The sequence below is a fragment of the Ascidia mentula genome, chromosome 6 (assembly GCF_947561715.1).
Source record: "Ascidia mentula chromosome 6, kaAscMent1.1, whole genome shotgun sequence".
Classification (NCBI taxonomy): Eukaryota; Metazoa; Chordata; class Ascidiacea; order Phlebobranchia; family Ascidiidae; genus Ascidia; species Ascidia mentula.
Genome location: NC_138571.1, coordinates 14,924,321 through 14,945,633, shown reverse-complemented (window position 1 = coordinate 14,945,633; position 21,313 = coordinate 14,924,321). Strand labels below are relative to the sequence as shown.

General features: G+C 43.2%; 1 protein-coding gene across 1 annotated transcript in view; it reads left to right on the top strand.

Moving 5' to 3' along the window:
• Positions 1-21,313, top strand: part of LOC145905863 (uncharacterized) — a 42,875-nt gene that overhangs the window by 2,093 nt on the left and 19,469 nt on the right. Inside the window, exon 2 of the mRNA XM_082993173.1 lies at positions 19,346-19,438. The gene's annotated coding sequence lies outside the window, so the exon portion shown is untranslated. The remainder of the gene's footprint in view (positions 1-19,345; positions 19,439-21,313) is intronic.

The window sequence follows — 21,313 nt, the reverse complement described above, 5'->3', positions numbered from 1 at the left end:
ATTAGCGGCCTGTACGCGTTTAAGTCTTTGGCGCCTAAAGTTGCCGCGCAATTGGACTTGTTGTAAGCGCGTTAGTCCATCTGAATTAAATGGGGTATATAGGTATGCTGTGGTTCGTAGCTTTGAACGCCAAAAGGAGAAAATATTTTTGTTTTCACGGAAGCAACCGCGATTTGTGACGTACAAGTTTAACTTAGGAGAAATTTTAGGTGATAGAGGGAGTTTTTAAAAAAAATAGCAAAATCGTGACCAATTCGGTGCCGCTCATCGCGTTGAGATATCCGGGTTTGTTCGTTTCCGCGCTAGTAAGTTGCATCAGATGTGAGTTAAATGCCGTTCACGCTGTTAATTGCCAAGTGCAGTCAATTCTTTCTCCCATTTCGCGATTTTTAATCTAATAAAAGCCAATTAAAGGGTGTGAGTGATCGTGGCAGAGGTGCGGTTTCGTCGTGAGAGCAAACTGTCAGTGGTAAAAGTGCACATAACGGATTTATCGGCTCCGGTAAAACGGGGCAAGTCGGGTCGTAGACGTTTCCCTTACATTTTGATCATTTGACTCCTGTGGGCGCCTGGCAAAATCTCATATGAATCCTTGCAGCGCATTTTAATTGGATAGCGCATGTCTATCTAGGGCTTTGGCGCAATCGACCCAATACGAGCAAATCTTCTCAAGTCAAAAAAGTCACAACTGGTTACGAAAAATCGGCCGAGATTGACTTCAAGACGAACTGGAATTTTTGTGAACTTATTGAGTATACTCAATACTAAACAGGATTTGGGTGTGATGAGTCATTGACTTTTGCTACAAAGATCCAATAAAATGAGTACATTAAATGCATTTTTCATCGCTGGGTTTATACAGAATTGAATGATTCACCTTCTGTTGCGCCACACACTGACACTTTTTCCTTTTTTTTGTGCTTTTTCCTATCGGTAAATTTGATTTTTGATTCAATCAAGTTCAACACAAACATTCAAACTTAACCGGAAATTTTCCTACAAAAACGCACTCAAAATCCTCATTCTTCAAATCTGCGGCTTTCAAAAATCAAAGCCAAATGCTTAAAATTATTGCTTGCCAAATTATTTAAGTAGACTTAACAATGCGGCTGAGCAACGAATTTACCTTTGACCCAAACAAAAACGCGGCATATTCTGTCGGGCCGTCGGCGTCGTAAGCGGCCTGATTGAGCCGTCAACTTAATTTGTGTTTGTCACGTTTAAGTCGTTAGAACAAAGCAAAATGCCACGACTGGTTTCGAAAGGCGAGCGTGCACTCTTAACGCTTCAAAGCACGAGCAGTCGCCGCTCTTCATCCGCAAGAGTAAGTCAAGCAGGAATTCCCGAGTTCATCTTTTCACTGAGTTTAATTGCTCCATGGCGAATAGCGCGGCATCGACAAACCATTCCTTGCCAAGTTTGTCATTCAACCGACAGTGAGCTGTTGTTATAAATTTGTTAATCGCGTTCTTGAACAATATTCTGCGCCTTTGTAACGGTTTCTCCACGTATTGTTTTAAACGTTTCACTGCGTTGCAAAATGACATTTAGAAAACTGTGCGGAATCGAACATTTACTTTCCTCTGGAATCTTCAATAAATCATGAAGAAATTGGCCTCTCAAAGGATAGTTACGTTGTTAAAGTGGCTCGTATGGTCTTGTCAGTCAAGGCCACTATAGGCAAAATCATCGACTAAACGCTCTCAGATTGTGCTGCGCGTCGCACAGACTTTCAACCGCGACATATTGAGTGATTGTCTGCCATCCCTGGACGATTTTTGGATCGAATCCCTCCCCAAAACCAAAGGGAGGTACATGTTATTCAGTGACGTAATCGACTAGATTATCGACGAAGTTTTGATACAGCGCAAACAGTTTAAAGGCAAGCTTTTCTAATGTCTCCCAAAATTAAAAATGCTGTTATTTGTGTTTTGTGTTTCTGTAAATAAGTTTGTGTTTCTGACAAGACACGACCAACAAAGTTCTGCTGTTTTGAACCAAGTTTAACGTCCTGCGAACGAATGTTAGAGACAATTCCACTTTACCTACTTTGAAATGACAATCCAAATTAAACCGGTTTGTGTCGTCCACGATAACTATATATACGTCACGCAGAAGATCTATGAGTGAAATACATAACGACGCAACTTCAACGGATATGCCGTCAAAACAAACACATAAAATTGAGCGAAAAACATTTTCGCAACTTCGTGGTGGACCGCTGCTATTTGCTCGTGTTGCAATAAATCATCTAAATCGCATCAGTCATGCTTATTGAAACGATATGCATATTGTGGTGTAAATTGAGGACAGTTCGCCAGCATTCACACACGGGAGCATTCATACACATAAACTTTCTGAGCATTTCCTTTACAAATAGGCTTTTTGGAGGTCAGTATTATTCTGGCACCGCAGTTTGCTCGACCCCCAGTCCCGATCATTCATCCAATTAGTGTCGCGCGTCGCAAACTAATCCGCGACACGCGCCGATCGATGGTAACACCAAAGTCGTCGATGCTTAGGGCATTTAATGAAAGTCGAATCGGCTCGATGGGACCCAGGCAAATCGGTGAACCGCTTAACTATGCGCTTGGCTTGATTTATTGACCGCGATGAGGCCGCATGCGCGACATGAGCAAAGTTGCCGCCTGTTACGAGAGTGACTGAGGTATGCCACGAGCTTACGTAGAAGCAAATGTGATTAACGGACATTGTCGTAGCAATGCTAGAGTATCGCGTATATGATTAATTTAGGCAATAGGCCTTGCCGGTAAACTGACACCTTCGCGTTGCCTCAGTGCGTCATTGTCGATTCGAGCTACGCACACGGTGGCAAAAAATTACATTATACAACGCTTTGTCGACGGCTAAGGACAAAACGTTCAGTTTCCGGAAAAAATAAACTTTTTCTAAACCTGGTCCCGAATTTGTTTTTTGAGAATCCAAAACTGCAAAAATCATTTTGAAAGTTTCAAAGCATAACGCTTAGGTTTGCAAAATTTACGCTTTTGATGGATTTACCCCCAGGGCATGTGAAATTTCCTCCAAGGATTCAAATCTCCTGTCTAGGACCATATATTTTGACAACGTATACTGGACGCGTAACAGCGCAAAGCATTTTTTCGACTACTACCTTCTCGTCTTCGTTTAACTTGGCAAAGCACTTTGTATATTCAAGTGGGTCACGATTCTGCGGCACTTAAAGGGCCGTCGGGTTACTACGTGCCACACACGTGACTGGTTTAAAGTGGCCAATCATGAAGCTTCGACGAAAACAACAACAACAGCAGCTGCCCGGGAGGAAATAATTTGATTGGAGAAGTTTACGTGTATAGCTGTAATGTATGTATAACCACCTCACATGATTGCCAGAACATAGCTGTTGCAGAACGAGATACTGTACATGCCCTATATAAAGGGATCTTTATCGAGGTAAAAACATTTTCGAACAATATTTGAAGAACTATTGATGTGGAGGGTTAAAAATCGTCTTTGCGATCGGCCGTAACATGACAAGGGTTATTGGAGATTTTCCGCATTGGAAAACATTGCAATCTCATAATGGACCAATTTATCGTGATTTATGCCGTGTTTAATTCAAAGTACTGTCCAAGTTTAACCGTTCCACTTAATCCTATAACTTGACAAAAGGAGTCAATGGGACGATCCGCATCACGCTGTCCTAATGCACTGCGCGGGGGGCGTCCAAAATCGACCGGGGGGCTTCGATTTTTCCGGAAATTTGGCTGCTAACTAACGAACGAGAACGTCACGGCGCATGCCAATACCAAGCCTTGCCTAACTGGTTTGGACGTCCAGCGTGGTCGCGACACTTACTTTAACAGCGTCGCTGGGCGCCTTTGCCGACGCTCTCATTGATTCCTTACTTTAAACGGATCAATAGAAGGTCGACAGGTCGAAGTGTTGGAAGCGCACACTTTTGAGGGCGTCCGAATTCGAGAGAATTAAAGCGAAAAGCCGCTGATCCGGAGTACCGCAGTGCTCTCTCTCGCACAAGGCCGGCCGTAATTAGGTGAGTGTCGCGTGCCCTGCATAATTGGATAGTAATGATGAATGTGAGGCGGCGAAATGCGAGACTTGCCCATCGCTTTCGCAGCTTCAGAGGTCGCGTTTACGTACGAGGTTTCACGACTGAATAATAAATATTGGATAAAGGGACATAACTGGATCTGCCGATATTTCCTTTGGCAGATGTGGTTGACGCAGATCGCGGTTAATCAGTTTGATGTCTAATTGACTTAACGTTCCCCACACTCGTTATTGCCGTATACGCCTTTCGTCATCTTTTAGGTCACAGCATTCACGCGGCTTTAATTCAACCACCAAAAAACAGCGACACGGACAACCACCGTTTGGTGATTTCCCTAAACTGTTTTTTACTGATCTAATATAACAAAGGGCCAAATTTACACGCGCAACCAATTAAGCTCCAGAACTGAGTGTTGTGTTCTCGTACCAAGCAGCGACTGTCCGTAATGATTCCCTACTTTGCAACTGCGGAACACGAAAACAAATCAATTCCAGTGTATCGTGCCGCGTACGTGGTCGTCTGGTATACGTGGGCAAATGGGACTTTCGTAATTTAGTCTTCTCGAAAAAGGACGAATTTTTGCTTGCGATTTTAAGCAATTTTCGTGCGTGCTGGATTTTGCATTCTTAAGATTGATTTTTGGCATTCGAAAGTAATTCCTTATTCTCTGCGATAGTTAATATTTTTCTTTCCGAAATCAACCATTTTCCGAAGCCACTTGTTGTAGGTGGCACAGGTGGCCACTTTGCATTTAAAATGACAAGGTGGCAAACATACAACGTTTAGATGAGGTTTCTCCAATCTACAGTCGTTTTCTGTTTAATAACGAAAAATGTGGTTTGGGATTTATTTAAACCGAATCCTGTGGTTTTGCAACTCGATATTGGAATACTTACGCTAAACTAGACTAAAGATTAGACGATACACAAAAAATATTCAACGATATCCTCTCAAATTCAACCACAGATGTGCCCATTTTTTCATTCATCGTCATATTAAAAATACTCCCCAAAAACAGCGTTTCAATTTGTTCGTGCATTCCACCGGTTTGTCCGTCCGTCCGTTATTGAAAGAAGTATTTGCTGACGCCGCAAGGCGACGAATACCAGCATCTCCACTGCTGACGTCAAAGCGAAATCGAACCGCCGCAATGCGGGAAAATGTGTCAAAATTATCGCCGCATCAAACGAAGCGATACACACATTCGAGACGACAGTGTCATGATACCGACGACCCGCAGGAATTAGAAGTTAAATGCCAATGCTCGCTTTGGACGATATTTTGCACCTGTTTGCCACAATTAGCACGCTATGGAGTTGGGTTTTACCCAAATGCTTAGGCTTGGCCCGGGTTGGGCGCCGAACGCATGTGACGATTTTGTGTGTTGTTGTTTTCGCGCTATGGAAAACTCTCTCGCCGGTGTCTCATCGGCGCCAAATTCCGAAGAATTTCAGCAACAACAACGTGCATGCGAGTACAGGACTGAGAGGTCTGACCCTGTCGCACACGGGGAATAAAATTAAACGCGTGAATCAAAACCAACCAAGGTACAACCGAATCTAGGTCACAACGTGTGAAACTGTATTCACATGAATCTAATCAAACTCTCCTGCGGTCGAAGGCAGTATATTAACTGGTTGTCAGCGTGTTATAATGGAATTAATGACAACAACTCGACCACGAATTTACGGCCGTAACTGGTGGGTCAAAGGGCCTTTTCTCAAATGTGACGCGACCTTCGTCCACTCTTCAAAGACCTTCAGACCTTCAAAGCAAAGTTTTTAACGCGTCCGGCCCCGAATCTGAACGCCACACACGTCGGGGGCGGGGCAGAATAATATGTGCACGAATGATGTTTTTGAACAAGTTTTGATGGCCGTAATGAGCGGCACGATATGACGGCCCATTGAATGTCATTTATACCAAGTTTTTGGAGTGTTTAAAAGTAATTGCGTGGTGACGTCATACTGTGTGACATAATATTACAAATTGCGTAAATGTTGTGGATTCATATTCGCACAGCTGTGCTATGACTGACACATGAAGAAGTTTAGGTTTCGACCACGAAACAGAAAGTAATCTACAGTATATTTGTTTTTTAGTGAATGACATAGTTTGTTATCTTGTACGATTGTTTGATTGGTTTCCATCGATCACAAGTTTGTTGCTATATTAGATATGTGTTGAATCAGAGAAATGTTTCATGAACGTACTTCTTCCATACCTCGGGAGTCACTTCACCCACTGTGAAATAACCTTTGTCAAATGATAACAGCTATCTCGCGAGTGGAAACTTTTGAGACCTTTCTCCCATTGAGGCCACCGATGACTTCATCGTTTTAAGACAAGGAAGATTCTCGGAAAGCTTCTTCTTCGCAGAGCGGGCAATTAACCACTTTAAATCGGTGATAAATGACTGAAAATGACAAACCGATTGCTTGCACACGATAGGTGTATTGGACGGATGCGGCGGCAACTTTCCGTCGTGTGTTATTAGAAGCGCAAACACAGACGACAGTTGGGAGAAAGTGCAAGAGGATATTTGCCGACACTTTGACATGAAATATATTTGTATTTGATTTGTTGATATGATTTGTTAATAATGTTCTTCTATTGCCAACACGAAAGCCTAACCCGCTTACAAAACAGACCCCAAACCTGTAGACGGAAATTCTTGATTGAAAGCAAAGCACAATAATCCATAAAAACTTTGGCAGCAAATTTTGCATGAACCTTTCGCGGCGATTTTGCAAAGGCATGCAATAAGACATGGTGTTATCAGTATTGCAACCTAGTTATCAATTCCGCACCGCCTCGGAATGCGCGCGTTTCCCGCTATGGAATTTTCGCCAATTCTGTCTCCCACCAACGGGACAGAGGCCCTTCAGCCAATATATGTACTGGGCCCGAGAACGTCAATCGCCAACTTGCAATATGTTGAAGTCGTCCAAACGGCGTAGCCGGTGGCCGGAACAGAAGCAGACACACACGCGCGCGTTCGCTGGGTCTAACCCAGCAGCAGCTTTCAATCCGGGAGTACTTTCTATTTGCTGAACAATTACACCGCTTGTCGTGAGATAAGCGAAGGCGCGCGGCACGAATGATCCCCTCCCCCAGCCACCCTAAAGCCGATACCTTCTGGAACATTCGGAAGAAACGACTTAGTTGGATTTCATAGTAGGCGCATTGTGCTTCGTCCCTTTGCAAACACCCGTAAGGCCGCTTCCGTCGTTTACAAGAAGCCGACCGGACAGATAAGAGTAACAAGGTCTGTGGACATACCTGAATATGTGACAACCCGACTGGGCTTTAATCATTCCTTTTCGGTGTCATCGACTTCTAGGCTCTTAATCCGAGGGTCTATCACCGGTTGGACGGAGCTGTGACCAATCAACAGCCTCTTTTACACAGAACGGCCATTATACAAATCCAACCCAAGCTATAAGTAGATATGTTTAAACTATGCGTGTACATCTTTTTAGGGAACACACAGGATTACTCATAATTACGGGAATGTAAAGACTGACCCACAATGCAGAAAACATTATATGTCATGTTTTATTTATTCAAAAAGACGTTTCGGCAATTACTCATGCCATCCGCAATTAAAAACGTCCATCTTTATTTTTCTTTTTTCTTTATAAATATTTCTGGACGTTGTGGTGAATGCTGCAAATCCAAACGATGGGTTTATGTGACATTTAACTCCAAAAAATTAGCATTGTTACTGCATTGCGTGAGGTTAGCCGCAGTGGCTGCGTAATTGCGGTTACCGAAACGCAACGGTGTATTAATTTGAACAGAGGATAGTTGATTAAATTTATTCGGGAATGTTTAACAAAACTGTGGAGTAAACAGGGTGTTAAAACAGGTGTGCTAGTTTAGCTGTTCACATGTAGCTCCCATCCCCATCAATGGCGACTCCCACTGAGTTTTTTTACACCTGTAATCGCCCGGATATCCTCACGGGCCTCCAATACACAAACCGCGGGCCGACGTGCCACCGGCATTCTCTAATCCCGTCGCTAAGGCCTCGCGTCGCCATAGGTTGACGAACCCACAACCTATAGCCGCTGTTCAAACAATACGACTCCGAACAAACGAAGCCTTCCACCCCGTGCCATAAATCTAGGTGTCTTGACTGTTAAACCGCGAAGACGATTTCCTTTTCCGGTGCCGTGGAGTGCATCATGAATTCCCGTCAGTATACACGCTCGCTTCGTTAGTATTTGCCGTAGAGGAACACAGTGGTCTTTTGTTTTAAGTCATCCGGGGCGGGTAAAAGGTACACGTGTTGGTATGGGCTGGGCGCTGGTTACGGTGAATCTACTGCGTTCAGTGTGTCGAGGTATTTTTCCACATAATGTCACGGCATTGTGCTTTGTTAAATACCTGGTCGTGCTGTGAAACATGGAAGCGAATTCCTACTATTTGGAATACCAACAAGAGGGGAGCAATTGAAAAACCTTGTCGCCCTTTAAGTGCTTGTCAAAACTTAAATGCCTGAGTGAGTATTTGGATAAGAAGACCAATGGTATTAAAGGGTTTCATTGCGGGGTGATGATATCACAGGATTTTACTATTTACAGGTTGCAATATACAAGATTTTGTTTAGCTTTAAGTTTAAGTTTCGCTTGAAGAAAAATGTGCACCCTTAGCTTGTAAGTAACAAAAAATTAAAATTTTAAATTTTCCCGCGTAATTAAATTTTGCCAAAATGCGACACGGACGATGAAGAACACTTGGGCAAAATAAAACAAAATTCCCCTAATTTGCGGCTATACAACCAACTTTACCGACATGGAATGCGTAAGAGCTTGACAAACTACTCCACACTATTAGGGTCTTGCATCTGAGTTGGGGAAATGCAGTGAGAGATTTTAAAACGACCATCTTCATGTTTAATGAAAATTTCTTCGGTTGGTTAAGTTGGAAAATCTACAACTTATCCAGTATAGTGTGAGCTTGTTTAATTGTTCTTTCGGTACTTTTGGTTATGTGGCACTTTGTATATGGTGAAATTAGGAAGAAAAATTGGTTAAAATAATAAAATAAATCGAAACCTTGAGCTTGCCAGCGGCCCCAAATTTCAATAAAATTGCGAGACAACTTTCATTGCAGCAGATGGGGATGAGATTTATATAAACACGATTTCCAGTTTGCGTTGTTCCGAGAAGGCAAGTATTAAAATCGACTGACGGCGTTCCGCGATGGCGAGGTCGGCCAAAAGTTTGCAATCACCCGAAGTTTTAGATTCAAAATGGCGTAGATGTCGCCGTTTACTTACAGGGCATTTGAGGTTATCTAAGCGTTGTGGCATGCGCGCGAAACTGATTTGCGGCAAACTTTTTGAATGCGTCTTTTATACATTGTAATCAGATTGCCCAGATGAGAAAATGAGGTTGTTGGTTAACGAAAAGGAAAAAAGGTCCAAGTTTGACGAGTTGTGTGCGCAAAGAATGAAAAAATGTTGTAGTTGGAATTTAGCGAAAGGATACATTTTCACGTCCCTTAAAAAAAACGGCATACTAGCGCCAACCAATCAGTAACAATAAACTGCCATTGTTGTTACCTTCATGTCAACAAATGCATTCATTTCGAACTATTACATCGCGCAAACGAACCGCATGACGTACCAACAGCTCCTATGGTCTGGTTTCTTTTATGCAAACGACGGCTTGTGACTCTGATTGGCGTCAATTGCGATCCGAACGACGCAGGCTCGCGGCGGCGCAACGTATTGAGGTTTTGGATCTCAGCCCATTGATGTATGCTGTTTATTCCTGTTCCGACACTTCGTGACCGGTTCGTAGTTTACAACAATAACAGGAGGTTTACCGCAAGCAGATCGCGGTATCAACGCCGTTGCAGCATTGAGTCAGCGGTTTTTATATTCTGACAATATCGGGATCAGATTGGAGCACAATTTGTTTGGTGCATTGCGTGATGCTGCAGAGGCGTTCGAGAATTTTACGTCCCGACTTTTTTACTGGATTCGCGACCTCGAGGTAAGGATTTCCAATCACCTTGAGACAGAAGGGTTAAGTACATTATGCGCTCCATTCGATTTTGTGTCTGTTGGAAGTCAGGGTTCCGATTTCACTCTAAGGTGCTTGCGAATATGAACCTGAGGGAACCACAGAATAATCTATTTTTATGTGAGAGCAACAAAAGAACCCACTTTAAATGTACTAGCAAGCTAAAAAAACAGTCACCTCCGAGTGCGATTTTTGCTTTTTGAACCGAGCGAAACAAAAAAAAAGCTCTTGAAAATATATATTTTCCGATGCAAAAAAACATCAGAAACGCCTTCCCGAAATTGATCACGTGACCATGTCAATGCGAACGCGCGCGCTCGATTGTGACGTGTACGCGTAAACAGGCAGTCAGTGCCGGGCGTGAATTATGCAGCGGGAAATAAACTTTTGTCAAATTGCGGCCGATTGCGGGGTCACCGGATCTTGCGCTTTCGAGGGGCGCGGGGCCCAAGCTCGGGCCGACATTAATTATGCACCTTGTTTGCGTTTATTGGGTCCCTGGAACCTGCCCTGTTTGACACTGGGCGCGCGACCTTTCGCAATGAGCTTGATTATAGAATTTATCGTTTGACGGCCGTGCAAGGCGTGATGTACTGCACATGATTAAATCCAACCTTATTATCCCGCTGCATCTTTAAACAACACCCGAAATGTGTTCGCAATTTGGTCATCAGTGCAAAGTGTTTGGCTACATTTGCACATATGTGGGTTGGTTCATGTTTACCCAATGAAATCGCAATAACAGCAACTCATAATGTTCATTTTGTTACAATAACATTTTCAGTTTTTCCGCACAGCTTCGGTCCCTGATAAGAAGGCGAAACAAAGTAATCCCACACCACCACAAGCGGAATTTCCAACAGGTTTAAGAACATAAACCACTTTAAAAACCTCGTTAAACCACCGCATTAACAAACATTTTGATAGAGGCCATTAGTGAATATTGTGACTAAAATGTTAACTAACATTTTAAGTCGTCCAAAGCTGCTTCTTCAATACACGGTTGCCCGAGCCGCAACCGTCGGTAACCCGGATGATGTCTTATTCAAAACAACCCCTCGAAAGTCAAGGCGAAAATTGAAATTCGCTTCGATAAATTCGTCGAAAATCGTCAGGGGTGGCGGACAGGGGGATAGACAGCCCTGGGGCGCTTCTAATTAATACTGAATTAGGCCGAGTCGATTGTTATTAATGAACTGCCAACGTGAGATGGCGATCTGGGCGCGGAGATTAATGCCACGCGCGGCATCGGCAGGCTGCAGAACCAGGAGCTGTCTCGCGCCGGAGAAGATCTGACAACTTTGACGTTGAACCAAGAAGAGGAGGGGGGCCCGAAGTTTGTGTAATGTGATTGTTGTGTTCTGCCGCCAAAGCCCAGCGGCCCAGCTTCTATTAATGGCGCATTAGCAGCGTCAAGCTCGGTTTCGAACCAAACAGCGTATATACATAAATGCGCGTGTGGGCGTCGGATGTACGCTAAAAAGATCGAACGGCTTTCTTCTGATGCGTGGTTTAAAGCGTGGTTTCTTTGGCGCCTCCACGACAAATCTTTCGGCTCTTTTTGACTTTTGTAGAAATAGTTCTATCACATTCAAAATGTAAACGTTTTCTCTTAGTATTTATTGTTGTTTATTTTGTTGCCACACCGCGAACCACGTCATCCTGTGCAAGAATACCCGGTCAGCTTTTCAACTTAGTATGCACGACGAACACCTTGTTACCAACTCTTCGCATTTGCTCAACATTTTCGATTTCAAAACGACTGCACAAACTTGCGCAAGTACTTTCTCCCGTTTCAACACTTTCGCGTTCACATCTTATGTAACCAGATTATGTTCGGACATCCTTCTACCCAATGTTGCACATAATAACAACGCGTTCGCAACCTTCGCATGTTGCAGGGTATCTTTGACGCACGCTGGTACATGTCCAACGTCGAGATGTTCTAATGAAAAGCGTGATGGCTGGACTGCGTGGGATAAACAGTAGACATTTTAAACGCGGTGAAAAGAAAGTATCTTTTGGCTTTGGCGGGTTTTGCCGAATGCCTTTCTCGGTTGCAAAAGAAAGCAACAAAGTATATTGGCATGAGCTGCAAAGTTGTGAACTTTAACAATTGCAAACATAAGATGTTTAAGAAGTTGATATGCCATAAAAATCACATAAAGTTTCTCTACTGCAAAATCCCGCGGCGGGTCAGTATTTGTTTTTTTAAAACGTTTGGGTGCTATTTTAAAAATTATTTTTTTGCAAATTTATTAATTTTTGTTGAACAACAGCAGGTGTTTCCTCGTACATTTAACGTTTATTTGGGATTTGGTCGTTGAAATCTCGAAGTCGGCATGTTAGAATGTTAAAAGTCTCTTTGATAAAAATGAATGCATATTTAATGTTTTTTAAGACTGGATATTTTATTGTTAAATCGTTGTACGTCACACTTTTCGCATTTGGTCTGTAATTTTTAGCACATTAACAACAGTTTGAAATGACTCGGCAACACTTTGCAGGTGTTGACAAATAATCAGGTATTAAATATACATAAAACGCCGCGCAAAAATTCTACGATTTAGCCGGCTGATGAAAACAAGTCGATTTGAGCGTTAGCGTCGCTCTGCCTTCGCAAGTCGGGTCCTAATGTCTCATTTATTTGCAATCTGACAGACATTCCGCCATCGCGATAACGCGGCCTATCGCCAACGATCTGCCAGGTTTTGGCGCTCGCATCGCCGCGACCTCCAGACGAAAGCGCCGGGGTAGGAAATTATCCACGGGGCGTACGTATTTATTTGTCCTGCGCGCTTATCTCCACCAGCGCTCGGCGATTTGGTGACTGCGCCAGGATTTATCGTTCATTTGTGAAGCGCTTAGGGCTGACGGAATCTCGGCCGAACGCGCACTTTCGGAGGACGCTTGGGCTAAACAAATAGGCCGGACGCCCGTTCAGATATCTTGGTGCATGTAATTAAGGGTATAAATGGCGAACTAAGGTTTAATGACCCACCCTTATTTCGAAAAGTGAAATTTGATTTCAGGATGTTGTGCCTTGCTTAAATTATTTGACCTTTGCAATTTTTTTAAATTTCCGTTACGTTGTTCCAAGAAAAATCGGAAAAAAACGCGTTCAGAACAAAGGGGGTTTCTTTCTTGGTCAACTTTACGCGCGATTTGCTGTTTTTGAGAAAACAAACAAGATGGCAGGGCGCAGAACGGTTACCGGACATTCGAGATTCCAGGATACGTAGCACGCCGGTGCGTTTACAAACTTAGCAGTAGATAAAAATCGTTCCTTGTATGTAAATTTGCAATCCCCACAGAAAAATACTTTCTGCCGCAGCAAAGCAAAAGGGCAAAAGTTTAGTGACACAAAGTGCAAAATAGCGGCGATACGGATACTTGTGTGAAGTTGTAACATGCTGGAGTGGCCAAAAAGAAATACCCCATTAATTGCAACTAATAGTCGAATTTTTGTTTGTCGGGGTCCTAAATATGCGGTAACTTACCGATTAGCTTCAAATAATGTAATTCATTTACACCAAACACAGCTATTCGCCATAAATACTTCAATTATTCCTTTTAAGACGCATTGCATTGAAAAAAATTTAATGAAAACTGCAGTGTCATTTCGTCTCAAGTGCAAGGCTTAACTCTCTCCAAAAACGTGCCTTAGATTCAGTCGAGCATCTTGTCACAAACGCGGCTATTGTGGCGTCATAATGCGCAGTCTGGCATGGGATTTGCGTTCGCGCCAAATCGGCTTTGCGGTCGGGCCAAACTGGAAGTATTGGCGTACGATTTATCCTGAAACGTACAGCCATGGCGATTGCAAATACCCAGGTAAAAATGCACTTGTTCCATGGTTAATTTGTTTAGTGTAATTAGGCAGTGTGATTGATGATGTTGCAGCTCATTTAGCCCATATTTATCAGACGATTACCACAGATCAAAATAAACGGAACTTCCTAAGTGTTAGTAGATTTTGTATGATCCTTATCATAATTGCTGTCTAAAGGGTAATCTTCATTTAGTCTGGGGGTCATAAAATTTACGTTGCTAATTTTCAACCAAAATTTCTGGAAAAAAATGTTTCAAGAAGTAGTGCAATAAATATATGCCACATTATCAGTCAAATCTATGTCCTACAAAATGCGCTTCAACATGAGAAACATCAGTTTTCATTTTCGCAAAGTTTTGATGAAACTGTAAAACCATCATATAGTTGGTTCAGTTTTACAGACTATATGAAGTACCAGGAAACTCGATAGGTTGATTTTGTGTTCTTGAAAAAGCGTGAAGTATTTAGAATTTAATTACAAACGTTGCGGTTAAAAGAATAACTTCTCATAAATTAACGTCAATAGTTCCTGTGGTGTAGGTCGACCAACCAAACCAATAAAACAAGCGACATACGTTATAAGACATGAGAAACGACCTGTATCACTTGCAGGTGTGGTAAAAGGGTCCATAAAGCCTGTAGTTGTGTGCCCAATGTTTAATTTTGCAACAACATTGCCCACGCATTGCATGTCGCTCCAAAACATGTACTAAGACATGCGGAGAAACAGTCCCAGCGCTTTCTCCACACATTCAGTCGCGCAAAAGGGCGTGCTGCTCGACACTTGCACACGTAGTTCGCTGTCAGGTACTCAGTCGGTCGCAACACTCCGCAACGCTTGCGGGATCGGCTACTTGACCGTCGAGTGGGTCTGTGGCCTGCGCGGTCGCCGGGCGCAAAAACTGTTATTTTCAACCACAAGTGCGGTGTTGTGCCCTAAAGCGCCCGAGTTGGAGGATCAGAACTGTGGGTCTCCGGCCCCGCCATTTTAAGCCGCACCGGAGTGCGTCCTTCTGCGTTTTTTCTGATTGTCTGAATTGACTGAACTTCTGTATTTAATTTGATTTGGGCGCATGCACGTGGGATTTAGTGGTTGGCAAGAGAAGTAGTATTTTTTTTCATCACAGAAATGCCATTTTTTGCTTTTACAGAAGTTATTGGTTAATGAACATTTGTAGGTAAAATAGAAGAGGAATTTAAACATACAAACCAAAAGCAGTGGCACCAAATTGGGCCTACCGACAAATATTTGCAAAAAGAAAACCTAAAACGAATCAAATAAAAACGAAACAAGTGCGGACCGTGCGATGCCAAATGCAAACGTGACAAAACGCCAAAATATGTTGCCTTCTGATCTACAGAACTTGAACAGAAGTGCTACTTAACAAGCATGGAGGAACATACAAGGAAGTGTAATTTTGCGCAAAGCCGCGATTTCCCAACAGACCAATGCGTCATATCAGTTAGCGGGGTGCTTTCAACGGGTTTCATACAATGCCGTTTATGTCAAATGTAACCGACGGTACGTTTGACAAAATATCCACATTTTTCGCATTTGTCGGTCAGGTCAACTGTCAGTGGAAAAAGACAGGCTAAAATATGCTCAAGCGTCGTTGGTGACGCGTTTATCACGCCAACTAAACCGAAAAAAAAACGAAAACAAAACAGTTAAATTACCAAATCTATAGATAGACTACATTCATGCATAAACAAACATATCTACTTTAAAGGCCACTCTACTAAACTAAAAGAAACAGGAACTTTTGCACCCATCAGATATCCCAAGTCGTCGGCGCATTTCCACGGGGGCACCGGCCAAGCGTGACGAATCACGTGACGTTCCCACGGAGCGCAGCGTCGCAAATTCTCAACACGACATTTCAATTTGGGCGCGCGGGGCCGCGGACGTGCGCCTGTCCGTCAGATTTCAGCCCGTCGCCCCCTCGAAATCGCCGCGTCGACCACCCTCCCCCATCTATCGCCGCCAAGGAATGAGGGATATGAATAATATATCGCGTCACATGCGATTAAAACTACACGTATCCGGCATCTCGGCCGCATCCATAATGTATTTTGACGCGTTTCGACTTTTCCCGCGTGACGTAGGGTTGCACGGTGAAGGTTGAATCCGCGAAACGTCCACGCGGTGGCGCAGTCCGCGTCATCGCGCTTGTCTTCAAAAGAGCGACAATCGAAAAAAACACTACCAGCAAAGCAACGGCTAATTTGCCCACAAAAACGGTTTAAAAGAACACTGACACATTGTCTGGTGATGTGAAACGCATATAATCCTGTGTTGTTTTTGTATTAACGCGCAGTTGCTGCAGCCATACAAGGCAGGTTCGACCTGGCGAACACATTTTCGCTTTGTTTGTCAAGAAGTTGGCGTGCGTTCAAGGCATCAAGAAGTCGATCAATTCATTTACGTTTGTTCACCAAACCACACCATAATTTTCTGGGGAGTTACTGTAGCTTGGTGTATGAACCAACATGCATCGCTCAGTGTTTGAGTTTCAGGCTATGCACACCATCACAAACCGTAGCTCGATCGACAACAAATCAATCGAACCCATTTATCCCATAGGTTGCAGACGTTGACCCGTGCTTAACCTCGGGTTCAATCACGTGGTTCCTGAGGTCCTGAGGAGGCCAGTAAATTTCCTACATTTTTGCGCGAACGTTTGTAATACACTTACAACACTCGGGTGCAAACCGAAGCGAGAGTCGCGCGGTCTTTTAGCACGAAAAAAAGCCTCTCCCGAGGTGTTTGTATATACATTGAACTTAAATAGAAAGAGACTTTTGGGTTAAATATATCATTCGCCAGTTTGATAACACACACCTTTCATTAACGCCACGCGCCAAAGTACTACGATGCGAATGTTACTAGCAGCATTTACTTGAAAAGTGCTGCCACCATCATTTACGTGACCTTGAACACGTTTTCGGGGTCACCAATTTATTCATATTGTCAAAATCAACTTAGTATTACAACTTCAGGTCACGCTGATGCGACAAGCGTGGCTGCCACATACTCCCTGCGCGAGCGTAAATTGAAACCCTTCATAGAACCGCAGATTGAGTGCAGAATCACGCCCTGCGTGAAGTTTGCAAGTGGCCTGCGTTTGAAGTCCCTCGCTGGGGGGATGTGGCGACTCCGGGCGCTAATAGCGACGAAAGAAAGTTGCTGAGTAGAATATGATCCCCCTACAAGCAAATACCGCGCAGCGTGCCATTGTTGCAAGTGTAATTGGAATCCAACTGCACCGCTTGTTGCAACCCGCTTGTCAAACCCTGCTGCCTGTTTGTTTGGAGCAGAGTGTTTTTGGCAACAACGAAATGTGACGCGGGCTTTTGCATCAGGTTTTGTGACGTTGAGCCAAATATTCGCGTGTTTTGGAAAGTTTTTTTTGCCGCGAAAATGAAGTCAAAGTGGTTGAGGTTCAACGCTCGCCCCGCGCGTTTACACTATTCCAAAAATTCACAAACCATTACGGCATTTACGGCATCGAATCAATAAGGACGGTGGCCTGAAACCAAATGGAGAAGAGTCGTTCATTTTATCGCAAACTTTCAATTCCATCAAGACGTCTCCCCACCGTTGACAACTGGACAAACACGATTATGCTCTAATCGCCCGCCGCCATTTGTTGCAAGACACCACGCGGGGTCAAGGGTCACGCACCGCGCCCTTGTCGGGTTACAGCAGGTTAAAACGCACAGCGTCGAGAGCCAGAACGCTATCGTCAGCCTGCTGTGGTCGATAGTTGGTTCAGACCCCGCACCGTATGCTGTGGTTTCAACAAATTGCATTAGAAAAGGTAAAATACTGCGTTGCTCTAATTGGATCCCGTGCCAAGGCATGATAGACTCTTATCCGCGGCGGGTCATTTAATCCAAGGAGCGATGGAGTTTTTTTTGACAGGGTTTCTGCCGATTCATATGCCATGACGTAATGGACATGGCGGTCGTTTCTGACGCTGAATAAATTGCTGGAGATTACCGCTGGTGAAAGTGGAAAATTTTGCACGGCGTTTTGCCGGAAATGGTCAAAACTTGAAGTTGTTTTTGTATAGTTTTCATTGGGCAGCCAACCGCTGTTTACGTCCTAAATCGCCCAGTCCATATGGGCTTAACAATGCATGTTTGAATTCCAAGACGAATGAGTTGTATCCGGTTCTATGTGTTGCGGGAACATCAATGAAATCGTTAATGTCAGCTGTCGTTTTGAACGTAAAAGTTACTTTGCTCGAGTTTCTAAAATTTTTTAACACTTTCTCTCCGGAAAACGGAACAATAGCGTTTTGTACTTACGCACACATATTGGGTCTACGCAAACGGAAAGTCCCCGCTCATACCGGAAAAACAAGCAATAAAGTTGGTTCCGAATGCCAAAGCGAAGGTGGTCGCGGAATATATCCGAAACTATTACCTCTAGGCTGTGGTAGGGTTTTTTTCTACAAAATTAGTCGACCGGCGTAGCGCCGCCTGACAAAATTTTGGCATTCCATTTAGAATGCAAATCTGCTTGATATTTTGACTAAGCTGCCTGATAAAGGCGGGATGAACTTTCGGGTTTGACGCAACCTCTCACGATATGGGCTTCCCCCCCCCCATAAACTGCGCCCCCCTGCTTCGATGATTCACAAAAAATTTTCGCCCATGGGGGATTTTTCAAACTGTTGTTGGCTGTGGCATTGCAGGCCATATGCAAACCGCCGCTGCTGCTGCTGAAATGTTTAAGTCTCACTAGAAATTTCAGCTTAAAATGGTGTTGCAACACCTTCATGAAAATATACTCTTTGGCAGTCTTTTTGCATTGCGGGGGCCCTTTAGAAGTGCGGGGTCCTATTTGGACAATTTTGTCAAATGTGCAAGGGACGACCTTACTACCAGTGCTACAAACCTTGAAACTAAATTCCGTAAGGTTGCATTTAGTTTGGTACCCAATGGTTAATGGTGGCTGTATAGTCACCACAAAGTGGAAGTCTTGTCGGCTATTTAGGAAACAAGATCGTTGTAAGTCACAAAACTAATACTAAATTTTGTCTAACAAAATAATACACCAAGTTACTCTTAATAAAGGGCACAATGCAAACAACGAGACACCTTTTCTTTGCACAGAAACGTGAGCGCTATCCTGCAGAGCTGATAGGAAACCCCCACTTTCTGAAACACATATTCCAAAAGGTCGACCAATCACCCAATGGACCACATTGTTTATTTAATTGTATGCGATTTTATATTTATAGGGCGTGTGTAGCGCCCAGTACGCCGCTGCCATTTCGACCCGTAAATATCAGCTAAAAGATTAATTTTCGTCCACTGCTTGTGGTGCTACCTGTACTGATTATCTTAACAGTTTGAGTGTGACGTGAGTCATCGCTCAAAATATTCGCCTTCTTACCAAAAAACCTTTTGCAGGACAAAACTGCAAATTATTTCCCCGTTCGATACTATTTCGGGAAGAGGACAACGCAGACAGAGGCACTGAAACGGCAGCAACCAGTTTGGAAGGTGATTCTGCCTTGTAAAAATGTGTACTTATTCCGATATTCTGGTATTCGTGAGTCACGTCACGTCGTATCGGGATAAGTTTTAAATAAGTTTGTATTTTTGAAACGAATATTTTTTAAAAATAGATTTGCACATTTTTAGCAACACATTGAATATTTTGGTTTTGAAAAAAAATGTCTATGCGTAAGGTTTTAAAGATGTTTTTTTCGCGAGTAACGTAATGTTAGCATTGATTTTGTTGAAAGCCGTGCTTCGTCTGATGGATTTCAAAAATGTGGCGATATTTTTGGTGACGCAAAACAGGTGACAGTAAACAAATGAAAAGATATGTTTTTTTTTTCGAAAAATCGCATGTTTTTATAAGTTTCGGGCATCGGCGAGTTAAAAAAAAAAATTACTTGTCCTTCAACAGGGTACGTTTCCAAGCACAAGTTAGTCGAATGCTTTGCTTGTTTTAATGTGTTACAACATTTCGGTAATTATAACGGCCGCCTAAGCAGTTCTTTGTGGCCTGTGTGGCTTAACTAATTGAGAGAAGACGGACAATAGCACCCGGTGAAAAGCAAAATGCGAAAAATCCCCAACATTTTAGGGTACGTCATTCAAGAAATATAACCTAAACAACGAAGCACAATCAAGGGCGTTTTGTTCAAACTAACACGCGATCGGAAAGCGTTAAATGACGCAGCTGCGCTCGCTGACAAAGTAGTCCAATCGCCCAATTGCCAGCCTTCTCACAATTAGGGAAGCCACTACAGGCCACAAAGAACTGCTTAGGCGGCGGTTAATTACCCACATGCCGTGGCACGGTAAAACAAGCAAAGCATTCGACGAACCAGTGGCTCGAAAGCTGGACGTGATTCCCCACAGGTCCGACAAAACTCGGACAATTAGTTTTTTCCCAATGTAGAAGGTTATAATCGCTCTTTAGCCTCGCACAGGAGGTGCCATTATCTGCTGCCAGCAAACCGGGTAAATCCGCAACAAGGAAACCGCCTGATGAAGCTGCGGCGGTATAAGACAGTCGCCCTCTTCGCGTTTTAATTCTAAAGTGAGTGTCGTGTCGCTAAACCCGGCTAACCCCACCGCGCGGCTACAGTGACACAGTTGACAATAAAATACTATTTTGATAATTCTGCATGTGATTCCAAGTAAAAAAAACCTCCGAAAAAGATTGAGTTAACCATTGGGGTTATTCAGTCAAAACAATCGTCTAATCTAATCGCCTTATCGAGTATAAAGATAGCTTGAATGGACTGAGATACGCCAAACGCCCAGGTGTAACCGTGTAGTGAACAAGTAATTTGCAAGTGTATTTATGTCGAAACGTGTCGTTGACGCTTAGCACATACCGGCCACGCCATTAACCGATGTAATAGAATTACGTTCAGACTAATGATAAAAACAGTTTGTTACCAATAAGTTTTGGTAAAAAACGTGTGTTATATAATTATTATTTAACTGATGGTGTGTTATATTAAAAAGGTCGGTGAATTACAGCTCAGTTTATTTGCGACTAAAGAGCAGATGAATTAAAATATATTACAAATTGTTTGTGCAAAAATCAACGGCTTTCATTCCTGTAAAACCAATTTACGTTGTTGTAATTTCCGGTACAAAATGACTCGGATTTAAAAGAATAATCTCGGCCTTACGAAATAGCGGCGTTGAAATTGGACAATGTCGCACAACCAACGTGTAAACGTCAACAAAACGTTTTCACCTTAACGACAGCCGGAAGCGCTTAGTCGTGAATGTATCTGGCAATGTTGTGTACACAACGTCATAAACCCAACGTGTATATAGGAAATGCTTTACCACGGGTTACTAAGAAAGCGTGCATCGGGCCTTGTTAAATTTTGCATTTGCATAAGT